Source organism: Spinacia oleracea, chromosome 6 (genome assembly GCF_020520425.1).
Source record: "Spinacia oleracea cultivar Varoflay chromosome 6, BTI_SOV_V1, whole genome shotgun sequence".
Lineage (NCBI taxonomy): Eukaryota > Viridiplantae > Streptophyta > Magnoliopsida > Caryophyllales > Amaranthaceae > Spinacia > Spinacia oleracea.
Window position 1 is genome coordinate 86,917,334 of NC_079492.1, and position 13,753 is coordinate 86,931,086.

The following is a 13,753-nucleotide window of genomic DNA, read 5'->3' on the forward strand; positions in this document are numbered from 1 at the left end:
GTACCGGACTGAGGAGCCTTCAAAGAATCAATCTTTAAGTTCAAGGCTGCCACTTGTGAGGAGAATAAAGAGTAAGCATCAACGTCCATCTTTCCCCTCTTTGATGTGGTCCTGATAGTGCTATAATGATTGGCAACTAGATTGGTAAGAAAATCATAACCTGCATCCACTTCTTTGTCAAGAAAAACACCCCCAGCAGCAGAATCAACGGTGTTCTTTGTATCATCTTGCAAACCATGGTAGAAAATCTGAACTAAGAACCATTTTTCAATTTTATGATGCGGGCAAGACTGCTGCAATGCCTTGACTCTATCTCAGGCTTCCCTAAGTGACTCACCAGGTTCTTGTGTGAATGTAGTCAACTCGTGTCTTATTTCAACAGTCTTGGTGGGTGGAAAAAATTCTTCTAGAAAGGCCTGTGAAATATCACTCCACTCTGTCTTCTTGACATCGTTCAACCATGTTTGAGCCTTATCACGAAGGCTAAAACCAAATAACATGACTTTCATTGGTCTTGAGTGACCCCTTGATGCTTGATAGTACCACACAGTTGGTTAAACCTCTGCAAACGGTTGGTGGGTTCCTAGATGGATGGCCACCATATTGATTTTGTGAGACCATGGAGATTAGAGCGGGCTTGATCTCAAAGTTGATTGCCTCAATAGTTGGCATTGTGAGCCCAATCGGAACACTGCTCGAGGAAGGCACCCCATATGATTTCAAGGATTTAGAAATCGTGTGACTCAGTGGAGTCTGTGAGTCTTGAGACCCTGACTGCTTCTTCTTTTGTTGTTTCTTTTTCAGTTGTCGAAGAGTCTTACCAAGATCGGGATCGGGAGGAACCAAGGTACCCGTTCTAGAAGACCTGGGCATAAACAATAGACAAGAGAACGCAGTGAAATTTGCCTCGATTGGAACTAAAACTTCCAATGAGACAATGGAAACAGTTCAAACAATCAAACTAAAACTAATAGAATCTTGCCATCTCCCCGGAAAGTTCCAATTGATGAATTAAAAAGTGATACCGCAAGTGCACGGTGTCTGTTGTTAGCAGATACTTAGCAAATACGGGTTGATCCCACAAGGAGACAAGTTCTATTAGTTTTTGCCCAATTATACGAACTATTTCAATAAACGAAAGTTGAATTTGGTTTACTAACTAAAGAAACTAAAACAATGATATAGATGCGTAATTTATCGATGAATTAAAGGTCTAGGGCCTCTGTTCGGTTCACCATGCTTATACAAATCCAAGAACACAAACCAATACAGAAATGAATAAACTAAGCCGAGTAATTAAAGTACATGATAATCCTATGGTCGGGTCTTAACACTTTCAATTCAACATATGAAGTACGATCGCTAACATAATTAGAATTGTCAATTGCACCAAGCCTCTAAGAATATGATCTTTCAATTCTAATTCCTATTAGCTAGATAATCAACCCATGATATTGGCCAATTACATGAATCTACAGTTAAAACAAATCAATTGGAATTACTCAAGCAAAAATCTATAAATTTACAAACTTTAATGCATAACAATCATGTTATAAACATGGCTTCCCTTACTTAGCCCTAGAAAACGACTACTTGCTCATAATTGAATTAGCAAGCATGAAATAAAAAATAACAATGAATTTCATAATCAACGAACAAATTAATCTAAGGAGCGAAAATAATAAGAATGAATTAAAGCAAGAGAAATTATGAGAATACCTTAGATTGATGAATTGAAATACTGAAATAGCTAGGATTCACGAAAGAGAGAAAAAATGACGTGAAAGAGAATTCTAAGCGAATCAAAACATAAGTGAAATAAAAGCATAAGGGAAATAAATTAATTTTCTTGAAATATTTATATGCTTCCTAAATTCTAAACAAAATAGGAAATAATAATAATTACATAAGTTATCATTTAATTCAACGATCACGAAAACGAACGCAAAGCTTAATGCGGAAATCAGTTGGGCGCAAAAACTAGTGGGCCCGCTGGTCCATCGCTAATTTTCGCGCCTATGGAGAAGAGTCGGGCATGCGTTGTGGGTTGTGGGTTGTGGGCGAATCGGAAAGTCGAGCCACCTTGTTTATGTCATAACTCTTGTTCTACAATGCCCATAGGGACGTGTGACCTGTCGTTGGAAAGCTGTTGAAGCCCACTTTCAAGTCCAATCAAAATCGTCTCATTCCGACATGTAGAACTTGAGATATCATCAAAAGAGTGAACGTTTGTCCTTTTTGATGCTTAGAAAAATAATGTTTAACTTCGTTGTTGACTCGAAATTATCCCTAGAGACATGTAATGATCCTCAAGTCAACATCCCATACGTTCATCATCCAAATCAACTCATAACACTTCGAAAGCATCCAAACAACCGTAAAATCACCTGAAACATTAAAGAAAACACAAACGGAGCGTAATAGAGTACAACAACGATAACTTATGCAAATGTGACCCTAAATGCAACTAAAATGATATAAATGCCTAATAATGCAACCTAAATGTGCCTAAAATACCCTATACAAATATGACTCATCAGTTCTAATCCTTATTAGGCTCACAGCTTACTCTTGACTGAACCTACAAGGTCACACCAATGACATAAAATAGATCGCCAGATTAAATGAATCTGAAATTCATTTAATGGACTTTCAAAAAATTAGTTCGGAAAACATAAATATACGATAAGACGTTGGATCTGAATCGTATATTGTATTGCGTATATTCGTAAGCTAGGCGAACTGAATTATCATATCGTACGACATTGGATCGTCAAATATGATACGATAAATAATTATGGTAAGGCATTAAAACGCAAGACGAGAGGTGCAGCCCACGAGCCGAGTGCGCAAAGAACTTAAGGCCCATGGGAGGTCGAGCGTTGCGCGCAAGGCAATAGCAACAACCAACCCATGGTTGTGCTTTGCGCACACGGAACAAGCAAAGCAGCAGCACCACAACGCTGTGCTGCTGGCTGGGTTGGGCGCGGCCCATGGCCCAGCAGCGTGCTAGTGTGTGCGTGTGTGTGCTGGCCGGCTGAGGCCTTTGTGCGTTAGTCGGTTAGCACACATATTGTTAGGTTATTCTAATAACCTAATATGCTTACGTTTTCCACATGGTTGATACACACCAAAACCCTAGCACACCTTGAGATTCTCAATTCTCTTTGTGCATCCATAGTGTGTTCATCCCAAAAGCCTAAACCCTTGACTAAAGTTCTAAGCTATCAATACTCAAGGCAGATTTCCACGTATCAATGGACATTTGTAGAGGAACTACATTTGGAGTTCTCGTTCGTGTTCGTAGACTAATTCGAGAGTACGCGCTACAAAGGTATGTATTTCTTAAACTATACATTTTACATGGATCCTGGATTCAGGATTATTCCGCTTATATGTTAATTAGATTCACTGTAAATCCCATCAAATACCTCGGCTCAAGAAAGGAAAATCGGAAAGTTTTTCTAAAATTGCCTTCCCCGAGGGGTAAATGACATGGCATAAAATATCACGTCAGCGTGGCCCAATAAGAAATTGTCACGTGGCCTACACCTGCGTCAGCAAGGTAGAAAAAACTTGTTGATCCACGTTTACGATTAGTTCCAAACCCTTCCAGCAATCATATCAGAGGATGGATCTTACCCATACAAGTGTCTTGTTTAATTTGGGTAACATATACATTATGTACTAAAGAAATGGTCCAAGTAGGCCCATTATGTTATTTTCTAAGTGGCGGCTCGATATGACAGGACACTTTTCCTATCAGCAATAGGGAAAACCCCCTGAAACCTCGGTACTATAAGTACCCAGAATTCTAATGAGCAAGAGAACATTCACAATGATTGCATACTCACTTACTTTACTATTATGCTCTCTCATCTCTCTATTTTCTCTCACTAAAATACATACTTACTTAATCATTAGAGGGAATATTACAAAAGGAATATTCTTATTTTGCAAGTCGGACCAGTAGATTGAGCCACCTTGGACCGGATACCTTCACATCAGCATTTCCTAGAAAAAACCTCACAACACTTTGAATTTAGGGTGGGTTTATCCCACAGACTTAACCTCAATCTCCAGACTCTCTGACATCAGTTTTCCACTAATTTTACCTAGTTTCTCATTATTCAGACTCACACAATACTCTCCCTATTTTTACACGTTCCCTAAGCTAGACTCACCTGAACTCCTAAAATAATATTTTATGTATATATCTATTTTAGATTTTCTAAATAATATTGAAATTATGTTTTCTTATATACAATAAAGTAATTTATACTTCGGAAAAGTATTAACATAAAAAAAACTAATGTTAATTTGGAAATTGGCATATATTACGTACAAATTATGAACAATAATAAAACACAATAAATATAAAAGATCTAGAACATGAATTTAAGGAAAATGAAACCAAATAATTCATGAAGTAGTAATAATTTAGTTAGCAACTCCTCCAAAACGTGACCAATTGTGTTCTTGTAGACACCTAATTTGTGTCTCTCCTTAGGGCCAATGACCAAACCATTAGCCTAACATTAAGGTTAGGGCAACTCCGTGTGGAATCCCCAATTGCTAAGATACAATGAACTTATACAAAGTCCAATTATCCAAAATCCAATTCCCAAGTCTGTTCCCATCCCGAAACTTGATACAAAATTCAAATTCCAAACTACAAGTTTGAAATCTAAACATAATCTCTCAAAACGGCTGCCGCCATTGGTCTCTGAAGCATATTTTGAATTGAAATGTCATTAAGTAATCTAAAATCGGGCGTTGACCCACAAAACCGAGCATCCCGGGCACCGACCCGTAAAACCAAGCTAAAACAGTACAAATTTCCTCAAAAAACGTCGCTTTCAAGATGTAATTTCAATTCTTATTCCCCAAGAAAAAGGTACAAGAATCTTTTGCCAATGCGCCTAAATGCAACCTTCATCGTCCTTTTTTTGTCAGCAGCTCCGGCTGGGCGCAGCAGGCAGTGCGACATGCGCTGGTCACTTCGTCTTTTTCCATCCGCTTTTCCTATAAAAACCCCCCATTTAAATAAGAATATAAAATACAACGTCGTAATGCACAAATAATTCTCCACTCTATAATTCTCTTCAAAACATCCAAACTTCCTAAAATCTACAAGTTCCTAGCATTAAAGGAATTGGGGCAAAACATTGGAAGCATCATCCTAGCAAAACTAGGTAATCTGAGGCCCTAAATATCCTTATTCTAATTTCTATGCTTTAATCTTAAAGCTTTTTCATAATCCCATGATGTTTTTGTGAGTTTATATATAACTCACTCGAGATAGGATTTGTAAAAAAGGAGTAACCTTTAAGGGGTTTCATACTTGAATCCCCCTTAAATGGTCTTCCATACTCCATTTCCAAGTTTTAAGTTTCAATCTTTAAGCTTTGTTTTCAAAAAAACATGATTAGTAAGTTGAGGTTTTCATTCTTGAAAGTGTTACTTACAACAATCATCATCCAAATCTTACAAAAATCCAAGCTTTTATGAATGTTCAATGATGTTTGAAAAAGTGAAATCCCTTCTTCAAACTAGAGCACATGAACATCAAAGTTTCATGTTCGATGTTCAATTTCCATACTCAAGGTTCAATGATGTTTAAATGGGAAGAACTTCTCTTTAAACTAGAACAATTTGAAGTCATGGATCATATTAAAGGTGAGATCTTTAGCATGAAAGTTCTAATATTTAAGAATCTAGCCTCCGAATTTCAATATTCAAACTTCAAGCTCAATACTCAAGTTATGTTTCAATATTCAAATCCAAAATCGATGATACTTTTTAATGAGAAACCTCATTTAAAGTTAGATTATTTCAAAAGTTGAATCCATGGGAAACCAAGTCATTCTTGAACAAGTGTTTCTCGTTTGGATTTCCAACACTACTCATACAATTTATTTTATTGCAACTTCAATTATTTATGCTTACATTGCTTACTTAATTTCTTGCTTTAATATTTCACTCTTCAATTCTTCACGTTTATTCATTCAATTTTGTTTACTCCTAGTCCATTCTAGGTGGTGATGTATAATTTTATTTATTGCACCCTTTATTTTCTATTGAGATGCTTTGCTTGATTTGTTATTGATTTCATCACCCAATAGGCTAAATCAACAAAATACAAGTTCTAATCACGCTTAAAAAAGATAGTTCTTGGACAACTGGACTAAGTTCCCTTTAATTTGACTTAAAGAAAAGTGACACGTAAAAATTAGCAAACCTTATGTTCTAAAATGCATGCCAAAACCAACCTAAACATAGTGTCATGATTAGGATTTTCTTGCACGAAAATGATCCCTGTCTCGATTAAACCGAATTTGGTAATCTTCCTAAATAAGTGTCTCGTTCCCTTACCCAAATCTCTAAGCGGTTTCAAGTCCTATGTCGTATCCCCAGTAATGGTCTTTCCAAACCAGACCCTTAAAATTATTTGGTGATGACTCAGTCAAAACTCAATATTATAAGTCGTAGGGGCAATTTTTAACGCATTTTGCACGATTAAGTTTTGATTTTCGAATGTTCAAAATTGATTAACGTCACTAGTTCGAACTTAGATTTTGGCTCCCCTTGGGGGTTGGATTGTCAAAAATTAAGCCAAAACTAACGGTCGGACTTTTCTATAAATCGACCAAGTTTGAGTTTTTGGTGATTCCTAAACGGGATTCATCAAAGGCTTGAAACTTACATTACAAAATCCAAACATACAAATGTACAAACTACGATACAAAATTTAGCCCCCTACAATTCTAACAAGTCATGGTGAAGTTGATAACATTGAGTTCGATTACGAATTAGGAAGTGCAAAAAAATAATAGAGCCATTGAAGTGCAACAAAAATAAATAAAAATATAATTAAGTTTTTTTTATGGGTAAAAAAATTAAGTTTGGTGATGTGTCATGATTTAATTTGGTGAGAGTCTTGAGTGAGTTTTGGATTTTCAAACCTACCTCTAAATCCGGTGTAGTCTATTATCACATCTCAAAAGTCTAGTTCTGAATCCCATTCACACTAGGGATAATTGAACTAACCTTAAGGTCCCGTTTAGTTCGCCTTATTTCTCTTTATCTGATCTGATCTGAACTTATTTGTTCTGATCTGATATGATCTGAACTAATCTGAACGGATTTGATTTTTCAAAATTAAGATTTAAGTAAAATCTACAATTATTAATATTAAACAATTTACATGTAAAATAAATAAAATTCAAATTTATAATATTGTTATTCAAAATTCACACTATTTATTTGACTTTACTCATGATCTAACTATTCCTTATGTTAGACAAACTTGGACATGATCTAGATAGATATGTTATTACCTGGACATATCGGTTCTGACATGGACATATGGGTTCTGGTCTAGACATTATTTGTACATATCAGCTATGATCTGGACATGTTCTACACATATCGGTTATGATCTGGATAATCGGTTCTAATTTAGACACATGGGTTCTGATCTGAATATGATAGGTGAAGGAAATAATGCCCTTGGTCCAAGTATGCATTTAATTTTAAGTCTAATAAATGCGGTTCAGTATTAGTTAACAAGTTAATAATTCAGTGAGATCAAGTGAGCTGAATGCCTAGCTAGAGGCCGCTTCAGTTCAAGTGGAATTAATGATATTAATCCACAGCTTACTCTTGACTGAACCCGTAGGGTCACACAAATAGTACGTAAACGGATCAAGTATTTAGTGGCATTAAATACTCCATCTATGGATATTCGGAATCGACGGATCTTGGTTTCAGTGGGAGCTGAGATCATCGTAAGCAAGAAATGAATACTCCGGAAACGATGATATTGCCGGAAACGGAAATATGGATCGTATCGGAAATATAAATATTATAAGTCATAGATGTTGCCGGAAACGGAAACATGGTACGTATCTGAAAATATTATTGGAAATGGAAATATTCCCGGAATCAAAAATATTGCCGGAAACGGAAATATTGCCAGAATCGGAAATATTATCGAAATCGGAAAATAATTCCAGAAACGGAAATATTAAATATTTGTTCGAAACGGAAATTAATTCCGAAATCGGAAATATTAAATATTGTTCGTATCGGAAATAAATTCCGGAATCGAGAATTTAATCGGAAGCGTTTCGTACGAATTAACATCGGACGAGGCCTGCCAGACGAAGGCCCAGCACAAAGTCGGGCCATCGCCCAGCAAGAAAACACGCAACAAACACACGCCAAGATCGACCAAGCCCAGCGCAAGGCCAGGCCCAGCCAAGCCTTGGCGCGCGCGCATAATGGGCTGCGGGGTTGTGCGCCGTGCGTGGGCCGCGAGGCTTGCGCGTGGGCGTGCGGCTCGTGCGTGCGTGAGTGTTTGTGAATCCTAAAGCTATCGGGATTCTACATATGATTAAATCCTAAACCTAAAAGGATAAATTAATTGATTTAGAGTTCTACTAGGATTCTAAGTTAATTAATTTGTATCCTAGTAGGATTACAAGACCTTTTCCATAACTCTATAAATAGGTGCCTAGGGTCACATATTTAGATCGAGAATTGAAGTATTCAAAGGTAAGATTTTCAAGAAAAATCAGTCACTCTCTTGCCCCATAATAGCTGAAATTTATAGTACCTTAAGGGCGATTCTAGTTGGTCAATCTTAAGGCGGATCCGGACGTGCTGTGGACTATCTACGGAGGGATGACGCTTGGAGTCCTAAAGACTTGTTCTTGTTCGGTTCGGGCGCAGCTTGGAAGGGCACGCTACAAAGTGTATGCATCTAAATTATGCTAAATGATTATGTGTAAATAATATGTTTCCTGGCATTAAGGTTTTCCGCATGATTTATGTTTTGTCATATGTATCATAACCTAACAATAGGTACATATCTGTTCTGATCTGAAGATAAGTATTGATCCGGACATATGAATTTTGATCTAATTATAAGGATTCTAATATGGACATGATTTGCATATATCGCTTATGATTTGTAAATGTGGTTTTAGACCTGGACATGATCTAGACAGATCGATTTTGATTTTGACATATAGGTTCTGATCTGGACATGTGTAACACCCTAATAATTCCTTGCTTTTATAAAACCATTTTCCAACTTAAAATAAAGGAATTACTAAAGTATTACCGCCACCGTGATAACGGTTAAGGCTATTACCAGAATTACGCAGCGAAAATTAATGTCAACTAACTTTTAAAAACATAGTTAATGAAATATTGAGGCCTCCTACAATTTGGAACCGTAACGGCCCAAAAACCAAGGTAAAAATAGTTCAACCATTTCAAACATAATTAAAGTATAATTAAATAGTTCAAAATACGAAAACATGCAGCTCTCTCGATCATTCCAAGCCACATGATTCCGATCTACCAACCTGCTATATTATTCTACTCCCCATCAATGCAAGTGCAAATGATAGATCATCATAGGGTCATTAAGGCAAAGGCCATGACCATAACACACAAAGCACGTAGTCAGCAAAAGCAGAGTACCTACAAGAATAGAGTGAAATGAAACTAAAACATGCATCACTCACTAAGTACTAATCATCATGCAAAAGCCATATAATAATTAACAATCGATCATGAATACAAGACTCGACTCTTAACTCGATTCTTGACTCACAATTTAATTAGAATAAGCTTCGAATGGGCCAAAAGAATGTTCCATAAAGGAAAGGTGATGGGAGCCAACCATACACCAAATAATAAATAATAAAATCGGGCCATACCGAGTGTCGGGCCATACCGACGGAATTCCTGCGCATAATATAAATGAAACAACGTCTTGTATCATTAGTAGGAGTACGAGTTTTCCGGCAAGACTCCCCGCATTGTTCATACTCAAGGCATATACGTTCCAAGAGTTTTGAAGCTTGTTCTGGTTGCACTTTACGTTTATTAATATTTTACTAAAGGTGAACTCAAGACTCAACAACGTACACAAATACAATTAATAAACAACAACCAAAACAATCTTATTTTAATGATTTAAGACTTGTGATCAACCAAGCAAGACTCTTATGAAATTACTACCATGTTCCTCCTCACAAAAGTGAGATTCCACATCATGCACATTAACATGAGGGTTGTGCCCTTGCACGACAAGTCCTAATTCATTTCATACAAAACATTCCCAACAGAACCCTACATGTGCGGTGGCTTACGTGAGCTAACCCTTCACATGTGGTAAAATAAATAGTACAGCGAAGTACGAATAATTGGCTCAAAGTATGCTAGACATCCCGTACAATAGCATACAAATAAATAATCCATCCCTTGCATGTGAAACAAACCATACATGCATAAGTATTGAACAACATGATTGACAATGAAATCCATACTCATAATAATCTCAACATGCTTGTTCAATCAACAATTCAATAATTCCAATAATATTAATCCACATGATCGTTCACCAAAACATATATGAATCCACATAATATAATTCACATCATCAACAATCATGTAATGTCATTGACAAAAGGTGTGGTCGCCCTAGACTTGTACGTACCTGGAATACCTAAGTACGGGGGTCACTGTGCGAATCACGGCTCAAAGCTAGAAATCAACTCCTGTAATTAAAATAATGAAACTTAATTATTATCCATGCTTACTAAATTTCCAGCAACTTTGTTTAGTTTTAAAACACTTGAATTAATTAGAACTTAACCGTTCATTAATAAAATGATAGTCTCAATCAATCGTTTAAAACCCTAGCATGAAATTAATTTATTTTCATGTATAAAACCATTAAAAGTCGACGTTTTAAGTCTTTACAATATTCTGAAAAATATAATTGATTATCATAATTAAATTCATCATCTAATTATGCTAATCAATCGCCCATAAGGCTTAGATTAAAACTCCAATCATCGTTTGTAATTAAAACCATTAAAACTAATAAAAATTGAACCTTTAATGTATACTTCAAATCTGAAAATTATAATATTTCAATTCAAAACATTCTTCAATAATTCAAACATACAAATCCTCAAAATTCGGTGTTCATAACCGATCCCAACATTTTAATTAATCAAAACCAATAATAATAATAATATAATTTAAATACGGAATTGAAATAGAATAGGCAAGGAAGAAGAGAATTATACCAATCCGGCCTATAGCACGGAACAACCACGAATTAATTGTGATTGGGCGAAAGAATTGAATGAACGAACAAGAACACACACTCACATAACACACACGGTTGTGCGTGTGTGTGCATGCGGTGCGGCACGAACATCAGCAAGGCAGTAGGGGCTAGGCTCGTTTGGCCACGAGCGAGAGAAAAGAGAGAGAGTGCGAGTGAGGGTGAGTGTGGCTGGGCACGAGGCCACGCAGAGACAAGAAACAACATCACCAACAGCACGCAGCACGCGTTGCTGTGAGAGAGAGACGCGAGGGAGAGCGAGAGGCAAGGGGTGTGGGTGGTGTTGCGTGCACGAGGGCACAAGGAAGCGAACACGAAGAGAGGGGCAAGGGACAAGGGCTGTGCGAGAGGCACAAGGCACCAACGAGCAGTGGTGCTCGGTTGAGTGCGGGGCAAGGGAGACGGGCACAAGAGAGCCGAAAGAAAGAGAGAGGAAAAGAAGAAATACTGCAGCAGGATTTTAGAACGCTCATAACTTTTAATCTACAACTCATAATTGATCGATTCTTGGGGAAACGTTCAAGAAATTTTCGAGATCTACAACTTTTAAGAAGAAAACTTTTTCTGAAAACGAACGGAAATAGGAGAAAAACGGCCAAACATAAGTTCGACGAAAGAAAGAAGAATTTAGGGTTAGGGTTTTATTTTTAGATTTAATGAATAATAGGGAGCAATTTTGAGGGTGAGCACCTATATTTATAGGCTTAGGAAACTCAAAGATGGGCTAGGCTTTATGATTCCCTTTCGGGCTTCATTAAACATAGGATGGGCTTGTTTAATTTGTTTGGACTTGAACTTGGAATTGAATTGGGCTAGATTCATTTAAATATCGTTTTACTTTTGAAACACAATTAAATTCCCAACATTAAATAATAAATTCGTTTAATATTCTAATAAAATACATTTAAATAACATTTAAATGCGTTTTAAATTCTAAAAATCATAGAAATACTTTATAAATATAATAAAATATATTTATAAATACCGAAAAATACGAGGTATTACAGTCTACCCTCCTTAAAAAAAGTTTCGTCCCGAAACTTGGGCACGGAAATCACAATTTGAATCAAAACTTGAGACTTTATGAGACTTTATTGCGTTTTCTTTGCAAAAATATTTTAGTTGTTGTACTCTTTAAGTAATTCAACATGATAATATGAAGTGCAATTTCCATAGAAGGCACTAAATTAAGCACAAAATAAGGGGAAATAAGGTAAAAGCGCGAAATTCTACCGCACTCTACCCCCCTTAAAAGAAACGAGTTACGACCCCGTAACTCAACTACCCTCGGGAAATAGCTAGGGATACTTTCTCATATCTTCCCCAACTTCCCTGCACCACAAAACTTCATTAGACCACACAACTTTCACAATTTTAACACCCTTAGTTCGTGTATTACGATTTTACAATCCTGGACTTTGACTTGTCTTTCCTTGAAATATAAAATTTGGTCTAATTCTATGGTTTCCGGTTGCAACACATGCGACTTATCCGGAACATACTTTCTCAATTGAGATATATGAAACACATTATGCACTCTATGCAGGTCCATGGGTAAGGCTAGTCTGTAAGCTACCTTTCCTATCCATTCTAGGATATCATATGGGCCTATATACTTTGGGCTAAACTTTCCATTCCTGGCAAATCTTATCACATCTTTCCTTGGTGAAACTTTGAGTAACAATTTGTCACCCACTAGAAACTTTTGTCAAGTATGCATAGCTCTTTTGGCGATCTTGCGTTGCTTGAGTCTTTGATTGAATAGTTCTAATTTGGTTCATTGTGTCCTCTATCATTTGAGGTCCTAACACAACTGTCTTACTGACGTCGTTCCAACATAGTGGATTTCTACATTTCCTTCCATACAAGGCTCAAATGGTGTCATTCCTATACTGGCATGATAGCTATTGTTATAGGAAAATCAATCAAATCTAAACTATCTTCCCAACTTCCTTGGAAATCAATTTCACATGCACGAAGCATATCCTCAAGTGTCTAAATGGTTCTCTCAATTTCTCCATCTGTGGCTGGGTGGAAGGTTGTACTCATTTTCAATGTCGTACCAAAGCTCTTCTGCACACTTTTCCAGAAATTCGAAAGAAACCTTGAATCCCTATCTGATACGATATCCTTGGGAACTCCATGTAACCTCACAACATTCTTAATGTAGGCCTTAGCAAGTTGTTCCATTTTCCAGGTTTCCTTTATTGGTATAAACACTGCTGACTTAGTCAACCTATCTACCACCACCCAAATTGTATCATTCCCAGTCTTTGACTTAGGTAAACAAGTGACGAAGTCCATAGAAATACAGTCCCATTTCCAGCTTGGAATCTCTAAAGGTTGGACCTTTCCTTGAGGTCTCTTGTGCTCTATTTTAACCTTCTGACAAGTCAGACATCTAGCCACAAATTCAGCCACTTCGTTCTTCATCCTTGGCCACCAATAGACCTTTTTCAAGTCCTTATACAACTTGTCACCACCTAGGTGCACAGAATATGGCGTATTATGCCCTTCTTTCATCAATTTCTCGTTCAATTCTCCACACTTTTGAGGCACGCACTGAAGGAAATAATGCCCTTGGTCCAAGTATGCATT

General features: G+C 36.8%; 1 non-coding gene across 1 annotated transcript; it reads left to right on the forward strand.

Moving 5' to 3' along the window:
- Positions 1–270: 270 nt before the first annotated feature.
- LOC130464676 (small nucleolar RNA R71) lies at positions 271–377 on the forward strand. The gene has a single exon (XR_008925038.1). It is a non-coding gene; the product is annotated as a small nucleolar RNA R71 (small nucleolar RNA).
- The last annotated feature ends 13,376 nt before the right edge of the window (positions 378–13,753 follow it).